Source organism: Falco peregrinus, unplaced genomic scaffold (genome assembly GCF_023634155.1).
Source record: "Falco peregrinus isolate bFalPer1 unplaced genomic scaffold, bFalPer1.pri scaffold_40, whole genome shotgun sequence".
NCBI lineage: Eukaryota > Metazoa > Chordata > Aves > Falconiformes > Falconidae > Falco > Falco peregrinus.
In genome coordinates, this window is record NW_026599607.1 from 1,002,239 (window position 1) to 1,017,008 (window position 14,770).

The following is a 14,770-nucleotide window of genomic DNA, read 5'->3' on the forward strand; positions in this document are numbered from 1 at the left end:
ATAAGCAAAATAAAAGGGTTTTTTCTCAGTGCCCATGCCTGTAGGTTGGGCTCTCCTCCCAAAGCGAAGCTCAGGAACAGGCTGCAGGAATTCTTCCCTGAATAACATCTGTGAGCTTGGGTTCCCCATGGCTCAGGGGAGGAGGGCATGGGGCAACGCGTTAGGGCATGGGCCTGTGTTGAGCCTTGGCGTGTGGGGGCCCAGTGCCCATGGGAATGGTGGGTGACCAAGAGGGATGTGCCTGGGACCATCTCCCTGGGCTTTCAGGCACCGCTGCCCTGCACAGCAGCACCGCCTGCTCAGGGCCATGCCTGAGACCACATCCCTGGGCAAGAGCAGGTGTCTCTGTGGATGCCCCAGCTGGGGCAGGCTGCTGTGTCCCTGGTGCAGCAGGAGGTGCCTGGGGAGCCCCCAGGCCAGCAGCCTGGTGCTGGGGACAGGGACTGGCCCCGAGGGGCTGCCAGGAGTGGGCAAGCAGGGTCCCTGTGAGAGAGGAGCAGCAGACAGAGGGAGGCAATGGCCTCTGTGTCCTCATGCCATGGCTGGTGCCAGCCCTGGGGCTGACTGGCAGGAGGAGACCCCTCTCTGCCCACCAGCATCTCCTGTGCCCTTGTGATGGTCTATGGCCATGGGGTGAGTGCCCAGAGCTCTGCAGCCCCCTTTGGGTGGGCACTTGCATGGGGCCAGCCCCGCGTGGGCTGCTGTGTCTGCCTGGGCTGGGGAGAGGGCAGGGGAGGTGGGCAGAGCTGGGGGGGGGCTGGGCTGGGAAGGGCCAGGGAGAGGGAAACACCAGTGAGAGCTCAGCTGTGTGGGTGTGCAGGGTGGGGGCACACAGCAGGGTGTCCTGGTGCAGACCCAGGGGTCATGGTGAAGCAAGCAAGGCACCAAAGGAGCGGGACTGAGGGGCCAGATCTGTGCCGTGTTCCCTGCACACCCTCAGAAAGCTGCAGAAGGGAAATTTTCCCCACAAATTCCCAAACACTGCTCATTTCCAAGCCTGGTCATATACCCCAGCCCTCATTAGGGACCACTGCTGCATGGTCACCTCTGTCCTCCTCCGTTGCCCAGTGATACACAACTCCATCACCATTTCTAAATATAAAGGGAGCCACTTTCCTACTGACACTTGTTACACACAAGTCCCATAGCCCTTGCCACATTGGTCTCTCAGGGAAGGCCATAGTCAGACACCTCCAACAAGATCATGTTCTCATGGCATGGTGTTCTAACAAATATTGATTGAGATCCCACCAGCTGGCCTGGGTCCAGCGCTCCAGTCTTTCACTCAGAACCATTTCTCAAATAATACTCTTGCTCTCTCAGCCTCTCTTTGTCCATAATGTGTTCCATGTCCCAACCATCCTTCTGGCCTCTGTAGGACTTGCTGTGATGTGTCAGGGTCTTTCATCTGCTGGGAGCCCCATTGTGGGCTCAGCAGTCCTGATGTGGTCCTGTGGTGGGTTAACCTGGGCCAGTGGTGAGACAAACATCACTTGTTGTCAGCTGTACTGACTCAACAGGACAAAGGGAGAAGTTAAACCAGCAATGCTCATGGGTCAAGATAAAGACAAAGAGATCTCTTAACGATTCTTTTCATGGCCAAAGAAGTGTCGTCTTTTCCACATGCCACACAAAGATGTGTGGCAAAGATTAATTTATTGCCAATTAAAAAAGTGTTTGGATTGTGAAATACTATGCAGGAGAAACAATGGCAGAGAAAACCTGGCTTTTCTGGGGGAATCAGTGTCCTTGGTGTCCACTGGATATGTAAGCAAGGATGCCAGAAGTCCAGGGGCTTGTGGGCAAGTTCCCCAGACTAAACAGTTTGCCCACTCTGATGTTCACCTGCACCTGGAGTCCCTAAAGAGGACAAGCTGCTCAGGGATGTGAAGAGCAGTGCCAGTCTTGATTGTAGTGACTATGAAATTGTGGAGTCTCTGATGCCCAGGTAAGTGGGGAAGGAGAGCAGCAGAGCAAAGCCCTGAGGCAGAAGGGAAGGAGAACCTGGCCTGCTGAGGGCACTGGCAGGTGGGATCCCATGGGGGCAGGGCCCTGAGAGCATCCCTAGGCCTTCCTGGCCCTGACCAGCCTCACCTGGGGCCTCCACCCAAAGCTTTGTCCATGGCTTCGGGGGGCCATTGAAGCCAGGCAAGAGATTCAGCCCCAGCATGATCTATGCCGTAGGTGTGCAGGTCACCTTAGAGAGGCGTGTGGGTCTCCTTAGGGTCACAACAACAGGCACAGCTTTGCCTGCCCATGGACCTTGTTGGTTCGGAATGTCAGCATCACTTCCCAGCATATTCTGAATGGGGTTTGCCAAAGATATGAAACCGTGGCCCTCCAAGTCCTGGGGACTTTCTGTTGCCTCCCTTCCTTCCTCAACTCCCTCCGAATTATACACATCTTCCTTGCTGTCAAGGCTTGTCTCTGGCCAAAAGCCCAGCAGCCACCCAGCCGCTCCCTCCCCCCTTCCCTCCACAGTCAGGGCCCAAAAATGAACACAGTCACGGACAGGGGGTCTAACGAGGGATGAGCGTGGGGACACAATCACTTCCCTCACTGCCTTGGCAAGGCACTTCTCCGTACGCTCCAGGGCACGGCTGGCTGCCTCTGCTACCAGGTCACGGGCTGGGATTGTGTTTTGCCTTCTGTCCCCCAGCACCAGCAGGGCCTTTTCTGCACAGACACTGCCCAGCCAGGCAGGTCCCAGGCCCTGCAGCTGCAGGGTGTTAGTCCATGCGAGGGAGGTGCAGGCTCTGCCCTTGGTCCGTCCTGCATCTGTGCAGCTCCTGACAGGGCGGCCACCCCACCTGCCAGGGTTCCCCTCCGTGGCATCCCTAGGGCACAGGGATGGTCCTCTCAGTTTGGTGCCACCGACAGACACTGTGAGAGTTGCCTCCACTGGGTCATGTGTACAGCTCTTAAACTGTAATCAGGAGAGTCCCCTGTGCTGCCCACACTGCCCCAGTATGTCCCAGTGGCCTCCAGGTGGGGTGTGAGCCCTTCCCCACTGCTCTCTCAGCCTGACCATCCAGCTGGTGTTTTACTCATCTCTTTCTGTTCGCACCCAGAGTGTCATGGACTTGCTTGGGCAGTAGAACGGTGATGAAGACCATGAGAAGAATTTTGTAAAGCTGAGGGAAATGACATCCACTGTGGAGCTCCTCACGCACAACTGCAGGCTGTCAGGTTGGCGAGGCAGGAGTTACCCTTGGAAAATCCACCTGGACAGTTACCCGCTCAGGTGCCAGAAATGTCACCCAAGGCGACTCTAACTGGTGGCACACCCCTCACCATGGGGGTTTGAGCAGCCTGTGGTTCCCCGAGCTGCACTTATGGACTCCTTCCAAGACAGATGCAACACTTACTTGTCCTTTCTCACAAGTGATCTCTGCCAATTCAAGGAGCTTTCAAAAGCGATACCTCAAGGAAATATTGATTTTATACCTGAACTTCACCATTATTATTAGTTATACTACGCCCTTATTTTCTCTCATCTTTAACATATTTGCACCTGAGCAGGAGACAGTGATGGCTTCTGAAGTCATCTTTTCAGCAGACTGTCTCAGAAAGGCTCTTTCAGTTATTCACCTGTTTTCTCCTCCCTTTACTCTTTGGTCTTTTCGGTACGTCTCACCTGTGCTGCTGTTTTTACTTCAGGAAGGAAAAGCTTGCATGTCTTCCTGCAGCCGAACTGTCTCCTTACCCAACTCTCCCCTTGTGTTTAGATCTATATTTCTGTATCTAGCACCTAAAAGATTTCTCATGAGAGTGTCCCTTGCGGAAAGGCACTTCATCAGAGACAGCTTGGACTCGGCATATGCTTGTGGAGGGTGTTGGCTTATTTATGCCACTTGATCATTCTTCACATTGCTTGCAGATTTGAATAATTCTTCTGTACCGGTGTGCAGCCAGTCCTCTAAGGCAAATTGGTGGGGATGGTGCAGAGGAGCTGCAGCACCCACCTGCAGAACTGAGGGGAGAAGTCTGACGTAAGGAGAAGGGCTGTGAGTCCCAGGGGACAATGAGAAAAAGGGTGGTCTTGGGGACAGTCAGAGCAAGGTTGTCCATCCGGTGTCAGACCTCAAAGAACTGCGTTTCCTACCAGTCCAGATATCCTGAGGAGATCCTCTGCATCATTATCACTTGGAGATTGCTGCTAGAACCTCCTCTCTAACCTAAAAAGTAGCAAAATATAACCTATGAAATAAAAAATACTTATTTTGAAGTGCACTTTGAAATCCTCTCTCTTACCTACATGAATGGAACAGATTCAATTAGCTGCACAGGTCTTCAAGACTTGAAGGAAATGAGAAAAGCAAATACCTCATTAGGGCCTTGGGGGCTCCTGCCATGAACCTGAGCTACTGAGAGCAGACTGAACCAACCACTGAAGGAATGTAAGTCAGAAGCAGCACTGAAAATACCTTCAAACATTGATGGGTCCCGCTGAGGGCCATTGCTGACAAAGCGTCCCCATGGACTCGTTAGAGTAGCTAATTAGAGGCCAGAACTGCAGGTAGCCAAAGGTACTGTGTCGGTGGCTGTAATGCTGCAAAACACATTTAGATTTTTTTATGAAGCAGAAAGACCAAGCCCTGACCCCCAGGCTCTTGGAGGGCAGAAGATAAGAGCCTCCAAATCGAGTTCTATGTCACAGGCCTTGGTGGGAGAGGCAGCTGCCATTGCCAGGGGGACAGAGGCCTCAGCCCCCAGTTGGGCCATTCAGCCTCGCTGCAGCCCTGGGCCATCTCCACTGCAAGTTGCCCTACACTGTCCATGTGGCACCTCTTTCCACTCTGGGGGTTGGCATCTTCCTTGCTTTCCCACCCAGCCCTCACACCTGCATTTTCCTGACTTTTCTGAAGTTTCTCCCCTCATCCCTGCTTCTTCCTTGAGACTTAAAGCCATGTGACAATCCAGGCTGCCTCTGGGTGAACTCTGGCATCAGAGGGCAACCCTCCGAGGGACATTTCTTTTTCCTCACATCCAATCTTACCCTTCCAAGCAGCACTTTGCGGAGGTTTTCTCTTCCTGTCGCTATCAGGAATCACTCCCTTATCTCTGACACCCCCCTTCAAGCAGGTGCATGCTGTTACTGTGGTGCCCTGAGGCTCCACTTTGCCAGTATCAAGAAGCCCAGGACCTTCAGTCTCTCTCCACAGGCACCAAACTCAATCCAGGCAGGTATCCTCCACAGCCTCTCCACTTTTCCCCCATTCCTCCAGAATGAGAAACCTCAAAGCCCAGGCACAGATAACCTGGATGTGGCCACAACAGTGCTGTGTCAAGGGGGATGATGCTGAGTCACGGGGGATGATGAATCCCTTGTCTGGGTGGCCACCTATGGTGAAAACCTCCAAAGAATCACCAAAGGAGGACAGTCAATGGCCAGGGAGGAAAGGGAAAGGAGAGGTGAGCTGCTTGCATGGGAGGATACAGGGGTGGTCAAGGAGAAGCAATTGTGCGTGGGAAAGGAGGGAAAAGTTGGGAAAGGGTGAAGAATAGGAATCCATAGGAACCAGCCAAGCAGCCCTGCATCTGAGCAGCAAAGCTTGGAGTGGGAAAAGAACATCGCAGGTCATCTGACCAACTTTCTGATTGGCTTCAACAGCCGCTGGAAACCTGAGTGATTTCCCTGCCATCATGAAGGCAAGATCCATGGTGGATGGAGATCCAGAGTCATTCATGCTGGAAGGGACCTCCGGAGGTGTCCAGGCCTACATGCTGCTCAGAGAACGATCAGTTACGGGGTTGAAGCAAGTAGCTCAGGCTTTCCTTCAAGTGGGGCTTGAAAAGCTCCAAGGATGGACATGGCACAAGCTCTGTGGGACATCTGCTCCACTGCTTGACTGTTCTTCATGGGGAAGGACATTGTCTTCCCTTGCTTCAGCTGATGCCCATTGGCCCTCATCCTCCCATCATGCACAACAGGCAAGAACCTGGCTGCCTTTTCTTGCTGATATGGCCCAAGAAGATATGGGAAGGCTGTTATTAGGTGTCCCCAAAGCCTCCTCTTCTCCTGGCTTTGCACCTTTCAAATAAGGCCCATGGCATCCTGGGCTGCATTAGGAAGAGCACTGCCCAAGGGTTGGTGGAGGTGATCTTTCCTCTCTACTCAGCCCTGCTACAGTTTGTCTTGTTGACTTGCTCTTGAATTCTACTTTACCAGTGTCACCCATACTTGACAGAAAGGTGCTGTCCACATTTTTCACCATTCCTGCCTTGTCTTTTGTTCAAAACAAGTCCAGCAAAGCATTTGTGCCATGTTGGTCAGGGATCATTGCTGCGATGGAGAGACGGGACGCAGGGTGATACAAGCAAATGCCAATTTATTGTACAGAAGCACGAGTTTATATACACTTTCAGAAGCTGCGCGTTTTAAAAAGATTGGTTCTTGAAGCTGCACGTTTTAAACAGTTGGTTCCTGAAGCTGCGCGTTTTAAACAGATTGGTTCCTGAAGCTAAGCCTTGCATACTAGGCAATCCCCGACTGGTGGTTAACTACCAGCAATTAACAGCAAGGTGTTACCCTTCCTTCACAGCATCCGTCCCCCACTCCCCTGTGCTCTCTCAGCATGGCTCATCATGTTAGTTTTTGTGTCTATTCACACTCCTTGTCTTCCCAGGGTTAGTGACCTACAAGCTCGAGCACATTCCCTTCAGCTAACTGATTGCCACGCATGGTCCTGATTTCCAGCCCGCTCCTGCAGATCATCTTCCAGTTTCCCTTCAACCAAGGCCTTCAAGTAAAGGTCCCTTTCTCTAGCGGTCTAAAGGAGATGTCGTTCTCCTTCTAACCTTCATCAGGAGGTTGAGAGAATCTGAGCAGAAGCCCTTTGCACATGGAGGAGTTAGTGATGAGTGCCACAGAAAACCTGAGCAGGCCTGTGCTGTGCTCCACGTACCTCTTGGCCTTCAGGCTGAGCTGTGCTGAGTGTGTCCCTGGGTTGCAGAACAAGCCATATTGGAAGAAGAAATCTGCAGGAAGCTGCTGGTGAATGGCCAACCGCACGCCCTTACCTTTGTCTGAGGCTGCAGTTACCAACTCCCAAGTGAACATCTCCTCTTAGAACACGAGAAGTGATGACTAGAATGGGTTTCCCTGGCAGAAAACACTTCAAGAGCTGACAGGAGCGGTGTGGGATAACCCTTCTGCAGGCAGGATCTGCACAACTTGCTGCACCACTCTCCCAACGCTGTACACTCCGTGTTCCCGGCCTCGGAATGGACGGCATACAGCTGACACGATTGTCTCTGTGTGTAGAGAGTTGGCTCTAGCCAAGGCCAATTGAAATGACACTTTGTCTCAGAGTCCAAGTGCCTTTCTTACTGCAGCCATAACCAGCTGGGCTGCTGATGGCCAATCCCCCAAGGAAACTGGAGACTCCAGGGACCTCAAACTCGCCTTCATGGCCACGTGCCTCCTACGAGCTTCTCAGATGTAATGGGTGTCATAATGATAGCCCAGATCATCAGCCTGCTTGTGGCCTCGGTTACTCCTTGGTCAGCGGTTCCTGAATTGGAGGAGGCAGTGATAAAGAGATGCACAGCAATGGAAGAGATGGCCAAGGACCCTGCAGGTGCCATGAAGGCTTTGCAGGAAGAAGTGTGAGAAATAGCCCCTATAGCTGTGCAAAATGGAATGGCGTTAGATATGAAGGTGGTGTCTGAAGGCAGAGTCTGTGCTGTTCTTATCACCAGTTGTTGCATATACGTAGATCAAAGTGGGAGAAATTCTACAGATATATGTGTAAAAAAAATTTGGACACATCCTATTATTTGTCGTGAGTTCCAGAAAGTTTGCACCTTCTATGAAATTGAAGACATTTGGAATAGCCTGACGTCCTGGTTTCCTGATTTACAGCTATGGATTAAGAAGTTCATCTCCGGATACCTTTCTCCTCCTTCTCTTTGATCGCTCCAATCCATTTTACCTATGTAGCTTGTGCTTTAAGGTTCAGAGAGGAAAATTTGGACTGTCTTTCAGTAGTGTCTCTAATATTCCCTATGGGCAACTCTTCAGTAGTGGCAATAGACCTCATGGGGATTTGCTTGAACTAACAATTATACAGCTGAGAAATGTATTTTTTATTTATTAATTTCTATCCCACTCCCCCCCACACACACACACGATAATTAATCCCTCTTTTATTCCTGCTTACACCCTGTTCTCTAAGAAAAGCAGGCAATAATTACTGCCAAGAATTTGCTATATTCAGCTGCAGAGTTGGTTGAAGATCTGATGTAAAGTGATGTAAGTCTCATGGGGCTGAAGACAAAAATATTGAGGCTGGAGAGCTGGGGAGCAAGGCTGTCCACGCAGTGATTAGCTCCAGGGACTGCTTTTCCTACTTGTCCACACCTCCTCAGGAGACACTGTGCATCAATAGTAATTGGAAAAGCCTTCTATCCTTTCCCCAAAGTGCTCATTACCTGCCTTTCTCTTTCACTGTACGGCTGAAACTTATCTCATTAAGTGTAGGAGCCAAACTTGAAGACCAGATGTCCCTGATGGAGGAGACAGGGCTCGTCAGGGCGTTCTCCCTCGTCATGAGCCCAGGGTGTCTGTGGTGCTCTGGACTTCAGGTGTTCAGAGGAGCCTGAAGAAACCTCTCAAGATCACCAAGTCTGGAGCAAAGCCCACAGTCCCTGGAAGCGTTAATGGGCCCCACTGAGGGCCATGGCTGAGAAAGCCGCCCCATGGCCTTGTTAGAGCCCGTCCTTGGAGGCTGTGAGTGCAGGAAGGCAAAGGCGCTGTGCAGGCAGCTCTGCTGCTGAGCAAAGCCTTGGCTTGCTTGATGAAGCAGAAAGGCCAAGCCGTGACCTGCAGCCTGTGGGGAGGTGGGTGCTGTCCCTCACACAGGGCTCAGGGCTCTTCCTGGGGACCATGGAAGGTGGGCATCCAATGCCCAGTGAAGGACAGCAATGGCACAGCGACTTCCAGCTTCCCCATGGGGCTGCAAGGAGGCAACGATGCCCCCGTGCCGTGAGGACATCATGTCTTGTCATGGCCCTCAGAGGCAGAGACAGCTGCCACAGCCAAGGGGACACAGACCTGGGTTCTACTGGTGCCTTCCAGCCTTGACAGCACCCTTTGCCCTCTCCACCACAGGCTGTCCTACATGGTTGGAGCCCTGCCCCTGTTTCCCTGCAGGCTGTAGGCACCATCTCGCTGCCCTGCCTTGCTCTCACCCCAACATTGCCATACCTTCGCTGAGGTACCTCCACTCTCACCGGCTGTTCCTTGAAACACAAACCATGGGCTGATCCAGGCTCCCTCTGGCTGAGCTCTGGCACCGCAGCAGGACCCTTGCAGTGACAGTTCCTCCTCCCGATAGCCACTCTCCATTTGCAACATTACACTTTGTGAAATCTTTTCCCCTCTCCTCTTTCTTCCCACTACCCAGAAAGGCTTTACCACCTCAGGAACTGCCTTCCAAGCAGGGAACATAACTCAATAGCTATTTTTGGTGGTCTTTCCCCTCAAAAAAGTGAAGTCACCTCCACATGGTCTTCTAAACCACATGGCTGCTGCTGGCCTTTCAGCTTCTCCCAGAGACGTGACCAAGCCACATGCCTGCTGCTGTCCTCTCATGTCCACAGGCAAAATGGACATGACAGCCTGTACCCCAGCCCTTCTCCTGGATGGGGCCTATGGGGTCCCTTGGCAGAGGGACTGTCCCAGCCACGTTCCTGATGCTGGCCTGTCACCTCCAGAGACAGAACTGACCTCACAGGCCCCTTCACAGCCAGGCATGTCCTCCTGCATGAGGAGTTCCTGAGAATCAGCTGTCCTCCTCATAACACACCCCTCTGTCACCCTCATTCTAACCCATGACCTGGCCACAGAAAAGCAGCCTTGTTTCTTTCAGATTTTTCAAATGCATTTCCCACAAGCCATTTGAGTGGAGAAACATTCTTCACATGAACTTCCGCAGTTGCGTTGACATACACATGATATATGATCTTTCATATATATGGCTTTTTTTTCCAGGTTGGACTGACCGCTGGAGATCATCGAATCCAGCCCTCCAACTGAGGCAGGGTCAGCTAGAGCAACTTGCTCAGTAACTGGTCTAGCTAGGCTTGCGATATCATAGAGGCATAGGAACAGAGAATCATTTAGGTTGAAAAAGACCTTAATGATAACCAAATCCAACCGTTACCACAGGACGGCCAATCCCATCACTAAATCATGTCCCGAAGCACTGCATCTATGTACTTTTGAAACACCTCCAGGGCTGGTGATTCCACCAGCTCCCTGGACAGCCTGTTCCAATGCCTGACCATCCTTGCAGTGAAGATGTTTTTCCTCATATCCAATCTAAAGCTCTCTTGGTGTAAATTGAGGCATATTCCTCTTGTTCTGTCGCTTCTTACCTGGGAGAAGAGGCCTACCCCACCTTTCAGGTCTACAACCCAACCTTTCAAGTCTACAACATCCTTTCAGGCAGAAAGATCCCCCCTGTGGTTCCTCTTCTCCACACTGTACAACCTAAGTCCCCTCAGGTGCTCTTCAACAGTGCAGGGCTCCAGACCCTTCACCACCTTTGTTGCCCTTCTCTGGACATACTAAAACACCTCAACATTACTGTTGCAGTGAGGGGCCCAAAATGGAAACACAGTGTTCAAGGTGTGGCTTCAGCAGTGCCGAGTACAGGGGGTCCATCACTGCCCTGGTCCTGCTGGCCACACTGTTTCTGATAGCAGACACGATGATATGGGCCTTCTTGGCCACCCGGGCACACTGCTGGCTCATGCTCAACCATCTGTCAACCCGCACCCTCAGGGTACTTCCCCACCAAGCTGCCTTCCAGCCACTCTGGCCCAAGCCTGTAGCGTTGTGGGGGGCTGTTGTGACCCACGTACAGAACTGGCACTTCTCCTGGTTGAACTTCATACAACTGGACTCATCCAAATGATCCAACCCGTGCAGATCCCTCTGCAGAGGTTTACTGCCCTCATGGAGATCAAGACTGCCACCCAATTTGGTGTTGTATGCAAACTCACTGAGGGTGCACTCAAGCCAGATCATTAATAAAGTTCTGAAGCAGGACTGGCCCCAACACTGAGCCCTGGGGAACACCACTCCTTATGGGCCGTCGTCACCCGAATTCACTCCATTTACTCCCCCTCTTGGGGCTTGGGTGTCCAGCCAGCTCGAACCCAGCGTGGAGAACACCCACCGAAGCCATGAGCAGCCAGTTTCTCCAGGAGAATCCAGTGGGAGATGCAGCCAAAAGGCTTTCCTAAGGTCCAGTTAGACAGCATCCACAGCCTTTCCCTCATCCACTAGGCAGGTCACCTTGTCCCAGCAGGAGATCAGATTCATCAAGCAGGACCTGCCTTTCATACATCCATGCTGGCTGGTCCTGACCTCCTGGTTATCCCGAACCTCCCTCCTACCCTTCTTGTAGGTGGGCAGCACGTGACTAACATTCAGCCTTCTTGGGCCTCCCCAGTTAGCCAGCACTGTTGAAAGTCATCGCTGTGGTGAGGCAATAGAGAAACAGACCAATGATTTTCAGAGTGTCCCTGCCTCACGGGATGTCCATGGTCAAGGACACAATCAAAAGCACAGAGGGGCTGAGCTGGGCTCTGTGAGCGCTGGCAGGGAAGAGCCCTGGGGCCAGAGAAAGAGCAGCTGGCAGGGACAGCTGCAGGCAGCAGAGCCCTGGGCAGGGAGGGGGGGAGATGCTGAGGGGGACCCTGATGCAGGGCAGATAGGGGCACCTCCTGGCCATGGTCTGCCGTGCAGGTGCCTTCCCTGAGCAACACACCTCTGCTCTCCTCTCCCACCCAGCACAGCCTTTAGACCGTTGGTTCCATGTGTTTCAACAGCTCCGGGTCCAGCAGAGCAGCAGGAGGGATGAAGTGCATCTCTCCTGCTGCCACGGTGCCATTTCTCGCTGAGCACAGCCTGAGGGTGACTGCCCTGCACTGCTGCTGTGTGGGAGGTGGTGTGCCGGGCTGGGGAAGGGGAAGGAGTTCCCGAGTGTCCCTTTGTCTCTCTCCTGGCCTTGCTCAGATGCTATTGGCATTGCAGACAGGCTCTCTGGCAATAGGGGTTTCAGCTGCCGGCTCAGGCGCAGACCTTGTGGGTCCTCCTGTGCAGGCATGTCCTCAGCAAGGAGGTGTCCCAGCTTTCCCCAAACCTGTGATGCTGTGGGCAATGCAGTCTGTGAGGCTGGGGAAGGAGCTGAGTCTCCTGCAAGAACTTGCCATGGTCAAGACACCTGACTACCTACTTCGGGTGTCCACCCAAGCTGTATGTGCCTGCCAGGGCACACAGTGAGCCCTGGGTGTCCTTGGATAGCAGTGTGGTGCTGAGCCTTCGGTAAGGGATGAGGCATTCTGTTCTCTGCAGTGGATCCCTCTGCTCTCAGCAGTGCCTGGCTGCTTGTCAGGGTAACATGGCAGTGTGATCACTCTCCATCTAAGAAAGGAGCAATTGCCGGGCAGCTGGGAAGGAGAGGGATGGAGAGAGCAGAGTGCCTGCCTCTGCCCTCAGGCACAGACAGTGCCCTTGCCTCTCAGCACTCACTCTGCTCTCCCTGAGCACAGCACAAAGCCCTCCTGACCTGACTCTGGCCATGGCCGTTGCTCAGCACGGGCAGAGCCGATGCTGACAGGCCCTTCTGCGCTGGGAGCAGTTTGGGCTGAGCCAGTGCAAGGCCAGGACTGGCCCCTGCCCCCAGGGTTCCCATGAAGCCCCTGCTGCAGAGCAGGGCTCACTGCTGGGCAGCCAGCGGGCACAGCCCCTGCTCCTCACAGCACACTCGGCCAGCACTCAGCACAGCTCCAGCCACGGCTCGGAAGGGAGCTCTCCTAGGAACGGCAGAGGGGGGGGCATGGGGCAGCGGGGGCGCATCTAGGAGAAACGGTTTTCACTTGCCTTAACAGAAGAATTGCCTGACTTGTCACTACTTTTCCTCCTTGAGCAGGTTCCCATGCCCAGAGGCAGCAGATGTCCAACAGCAGCTCCATCACCCAGTTCCTCCTCCTGGCATTGGCAGACACGCGGGAGCTGCAGCTCTTGCACTTCTGGCTCTCCCTGGGCATCTACCTGGCCTCCCTCATGGCCAACGGACTCATCATCACTGCTGTAGTATGTGACCACCACCTGCACACCCCCATGTACTTCTTCCTCCTCAACCTCTCCCTCCTCGACCTGGGCTCCATCTCCAGCACTCTCCCCAAAGCCATGGCCAACTCCCTCTGGGACACCAGGGACATCTCCTACTCAGGATGTGCTGCACAGCTCTTCCTGATTGTCTTTTTCCTTTCAGCAGAGTGTTCTCTCCTCACCGTCATGGCCTATGACCGCTACGTGGCCATCTGCCAGCCCCTGCACTACGGGACCCTGCTGGGCAGCAGAGCTTGTGTCCACATGGCAGCAGCTGCCTGGGCCAGTGGGTTTCTCTGTGCTGCGCTGCACACGGCCAATACACTGTCACTGCCGCTCTGCCAAGGCAATGCCCTGGGACAGGTCTTCTGTGAAATCCCACAGATCCTCAAGCGCTCCTGCTCGCACACCTACCTCAGGGAAGTGGGGCTTATTGTGGCTGGTGCCTCTTTATTCTTTGGGTGTTTTGTTTTCATTGTTCTGTCTTACATGAAGACCCTGGGAGGATAAGGAGGGTGAATAGATAACAACCAACAGAATGAGTCTGGCCTAGAAAAGGTAAGGAGATGAGGAACAGATGGTGCCAAGGGGAAGTAACACTTTGTTGTTAATTGATGAGTGTAAAAACTTACTTAAAGTGTCCTTTGTTTGTAGTTAACCAAACAGGGATTGCCTGGAATGTAATGCTTAGCTTAAGTGAGAGAGAAGGGGGGGTAAGAGATAGGGTAGAGTTTAACGATTATGATAGTCTGCTTAGCTGTTTAGGGTAAAGTTGTAAGATTTAACGATTGTAATAGTCTGCTTAGCTGTTTAGGGTAAAGTTGTAAAGTTTAATGACTATGATAGTCTGTTTAGCTGTTTGCCAAATCTTACACGGTTTGCTTGGGTGCTGTGACAAGGTGTACGGGAGTAAAGGGCTTCATGACCATGTAAGTCCAGCTTGATGACCATATAAGTCCAAAGAAAGATTACAGCCTTGCAAGAACAAGCCAAAGCCGGTTCTGCGGTTTGGACAAAGAGCAGGACGTTACTGAGCCTGCGCCAGGTGTGGGGGCAACTAGCGGTCACGAGGAAGACTCACCTGCCTTCATCCTCAGGACCCCTGACGACCACCACCAGGGGACACTGCGCAAACTCAGTTGAGAGAAAAATATGGAAATGACTCGCAGAGCTAATTTTAATACAAAGCGGGGATAGGTAATGCATATGTATAGGCGTATTACGACATAGTTATGAATATGTAATGAGTTGCCTTATAAAATCACACAAGTTTTCGCACCAGGCGCGCACGATTTTTGGCGGGACTACCCCCGTGCTGCCCAGCGCTGATTAAACATACCTACTTTACAATCTTACGGATTGTGGAGTCCGTTTTCCGCGCGTCAGTTTTGGCGAGCCAGCCAGGAGGATCTCCACTCGGCTGCGGGACCGACTGCGGAGCGGACGCTCCTAGGCGCGCCCCGAGCGTTTTGCTCGGAGGAGTCTCCGCTGCCGGCCGATCACCGCGGGAGTGGACAACAGCCTCTTGGAGCTGCGGATTTAACGGTATGTTTAACAAAGGGACTTGAGCGTACGCATATTCGGACTGCTGATAAATCGCGCAGAGACGTCTGGCGTGCAGCATAGTGCCCGTTGGTTAGG